The sequence below is a fragment of the Phalaenopsis equestris genome, unplaced genomic scaffold (genome assembly GCF_001263595.1).
Source record: "Phalaenopsis equestris unplaced genomic scaffold, ASM126359v1 Scaffold000053, whole genome shotgun sequence".
Classification (NCBI taxonomy): domain Eukaryota; kingdom Viridiplantae; phylum Streptophyta; class Magnoliopsida; order Asparagales; family Orchidaceae; genus Phalaenopsis; species Phalaenopsis equestris.
Genome location: NW_018164495.1, coordinates 427152 through 431407, shown reverse-complemented (window position 1 = coordinate 431407; position 4256 = coordinate 427152).

Below are 4256 nucleotides of genomic sequence, written 5' to 3'. Positions count from 1 at the left end.
CAGAGATCATCGATCTCATCTTTCTTGAATGCTTTAAAAGACATAACACAAGGAAAAATTATTAAAAGAAGTAATTAATTATGTTTTATGTGGTGTAAGGCCTCAAAGAACTCAGTAAATCAACCAAGGAATCTGTCATTGCAAGAAGAGTACGAACTTTATAAAAAAAATGTTCTGGGTTGCCTTTAACCCATATAATACAAAACTCGTGTATGTCAAAAATGAATATCACTAAAAGGTCATCCAGAAGAACCTCAAAAACTGTATCATCGAAAAGAAGAGAGGAACTTGGTTGTCTTCATTAAGATTCCACATGTGCCACCAACAAACAACTACAAACAGACCATTTAAAAAAAAACCCATAAAGTCAAACATCTCATCATATACCTCCCAAACCCACTAGAAAAAAAAAAACTAAAGAAATGCAAAGAGAAAGAAAAAAGCACTTACAAACAGCGTAAAAAACCCCAAACAATCAATATCAAATAAAGATGGAACGAAAATAAACATGAATTGTATAAAATAAAAAAACAATCAACAGTGATTTTTTCAACAACCATTATAATTAATAATATGATAAATACTTTCCCTCCTACTATTGCATATGTAATTCTTCTCTCAACTCTATCATCTCGCTTCCACCTTCCCTATCTTTAGTACATGTCTCGGGAGCATCATTTTCAGCCTGTGAGAAAGATTGTCCAAGAAGATACTCAAATGTCTCGGCAGGGACATGCTCATGATCCTCGCCCGCCCTACGGAAATCGATGTCTTTGCGAGAAGGATGCCGCCGGATGTAATTGTGGAGAGTCATCATGACAATCACAATCTGCACCTGTTTGAGAAACGGGTAAGATTTCATATTACGAAGTATTACCATTTCTTCTTACAAATGCCAAAAGTCCACTCAATGACACCACATAAGAAATGAATGTCTTTTATTAAACATTTCTTTCCTGCACCACGTGACATTGCTAACTCACTCAAAATCAAGTATGTGGTATCTCGTGTCGGAATATGGCTTGAGATACCCTTGTTGCAACATATATCTAATATCAACCAAATATTATTTACTTGATGAGAATTGCGAAAAAAATAGATTATGAGAGTAATTCAGTCTCAAGCATACTTATGGGTGGATGTAGGAAGTTTTAATTGTTATTATGTGCTGCAGCTTTGAAAATTCGATTGTCATGTTCACTGTGGTCCCAACCGACCATGAGAAAAGTAAAACACGTATTAAAGTCACATACTACCATAACATTCTGTGACGATGACCCATACCGACAGATGAATGTGATTTTCTCGTTATTTGGAACATGTGCATTAACGTGTGACTTGTGTTTCATTGATTTCTCCAATACAATTCTTGAAATATAACGAAGGGTTACGTGATTACGGTATTTATTTAATAATTAAATGTAATAAATAGGAGAAATTAAGTTAAAGTATGACATGTACCACACATCATGTGAAATCTCTGTGGGGGGTCGTTAATACGTAGGATATGTTGTTTTTATGACTTGTGAAGAAAAACTTACAAGTGTATTCAATCATACTAAGAAGTATCTTAAAATTATTTCGAAGGAGTGTTGAAATTGCTAAATTGCTCCTCACATCAATTGATTCTACGATTATATGTATAGGGTTATTGCCAACACCTCTCGCAAAGTTGCCCTGGACGAGCCATGAAGTCCATGATTTCTGTGAAGTTCCTCCAACAGATTGGTGAATAAAGCTTTTGTCATGCGGAAAATATTGCTAAATCTCATTGGGTGGCACACAAGCAACTCCCCAACTCATTTTTCGCTAACATATAAGGATGTCATGTTATAATATTCGTGCATCAATTATACGATAATTGCAACTCTCCTTTTGCGCCTCTCTAGTTATATTTATTTCGGTATCGAATTGGTTAACACATAAACATCATTGAATTAGTTAAAGTCATATCAGGTTATGAAAAAAAAATAATAAACATATAGACATCAATGAATAAACATATAAGGCATGTCCCAAGTAAAATGAAAAAAAAAATAAATATAAATGTCTCGTGCTATTATAAATTTAAAAAATGTTTATCGAATGTTCCTCCTCTCATGCGGTCAATGGACATCTCGATTAAAAATTCTATTCGGGTCGGATTTTCCAGTAACTCTTACAGTGGCAAGACCTAAGAAAATTTTGGAGTTGCTTTCAGAATTTGTAGAACCTGTTGGACAGAAGTTGCTTGAGATATTCTGGGGTTATTGCTGCATGAAGCCACTAACTGTGATATATGACTTCTAAAGAAAACAAGTCTCATTTTTTTTTCATTTTCCAATTGTAGACACATAGAACAACTCGTGGGCTTAAGTTCATGGAGGTCTGGGCTGGGGCCTTTACTGAAATTGCCTGATTGGTCGGCTTCCAAATTTTTGGGAATGCCACAAAACCCCATTTCATTGAGGGCACATGCATTATTGTCCATTGCCACGAGACCGCCAAACAGACGATCCAACTTCTCCTACAACTCAGGATCAATTCTAATGCATTTAATTTTTTTTGCAGCAGGCCCCACCTACAATTTCATATAACATGTATTTTAATTTTCAAAAAAAATTTAAAAATTGGCCAAAATAAAAGACATTTAAAAAATGCTCATCGCACGTCTTTTTTGTGAACCATTCCTTGGAAACATCAATCGTTCGTTTCACCGGATCCCACCCCAAACTCGTCGATCGCTTCAATTCCTTCCAGAATTTTCATTTCTTCTTGAGCTTATCCCACTTGTTTTTTTAACTACTTTCTATCGTACTCCCTGCCTATACTTTTCTTGAATTTTCTGATAATATTTTGCTACCATTCCTTGTTGAAATATGTTGTTGGCCTATTTCCCAGATCGACCTCCTTGAGGTAAGGACTTTAAAAATAATATTGTTGTTTCTTTATCCTACTACATTGTAGATGAACTGACCCTTTGGTCTTAACCATTACATTACTAGCATGAAAAAACTAATTAACATAAATAGGAATGCCATAATATTGCAATTCAAAGAAAAATCAGAATGCCACAGTATCTTCATTACAAACTTCAAACCAACACCTCCGTACATAAGCACATCAAGACACAAGCACATCACCAGCACAGTTCCACAAACCAAGACCACCCCACAGAGGCACCACCGCACCACTAACAACACTTCCACACAGAAGACATCAAAGACATTGGTACATCAAGACGCCAACACATTCACCACACCACCAACACCACCTACACACTCAATACACCGAACACACTGGCACATCAAGACAACAACACATCCACCACACCACAAGCACCACCTTCACAGACCAAAACTTTCACACACTAGCACCATCACACCACCAACACCACCTTTACAGACCATACAACATAAACACTAACACATCAAGATACCAACACATCCACCACACCACCATCACCACCTCCACACATCAAAACCTACACACCAACACCACCTCCACACACTAGGCACCAAACAAACTAGCACATCAAGACACCAATACATCCACCACACAACAAGCACCACCTCCACACACCAATACATCCACACACCAGCACCATCACACCACCAAAACCACCTCCACACACCAGACATCGAACACACTGGCACATCAAGACACCATCACATTTTCCACACCACCAACACCACCTTCACACACCAGACACCAAACACACTGGCACATCAAGACACCAACACATCCACGACACCATAAGCACCACCTTCACACATCAAAACATCTATACGCTAACATCGCCACATCACCAATACCTCCCGCAAACACTAGAAGCCAAACACCTCCACCAGATACAAATTCATGTTAAAATCCTAACCTAAATTTAACACATACACAACACTTGAAATATTGCTATTAACAAATCCAACAATAACCATTCACAACAAATAGAATGCACTGCAAAGCCCTCTGAAATAACCATCCAGTTGCTTCATCCAATTTTTAAATTCCCACTAAAATATCAAAATACATAAGAAAAATCCAAAGCTTTAACCATTCACAATAAATAGATCAAATCCACAAACCAAACATACAAAATACAGGGCACTTGATGCATTGCTAACAACAAAACACCAAAAAATCCACGTTCGCTGCATAGCACAAAGAAGAGAGATGTTATAAGAGATGAAGAGCAGAGAAAGGAGGTAGAAGAGGGAATACTACACAGAGTCATTAATGTGCACAACCAGCAAACCGAGCTGAATAAGAGAAGGGAG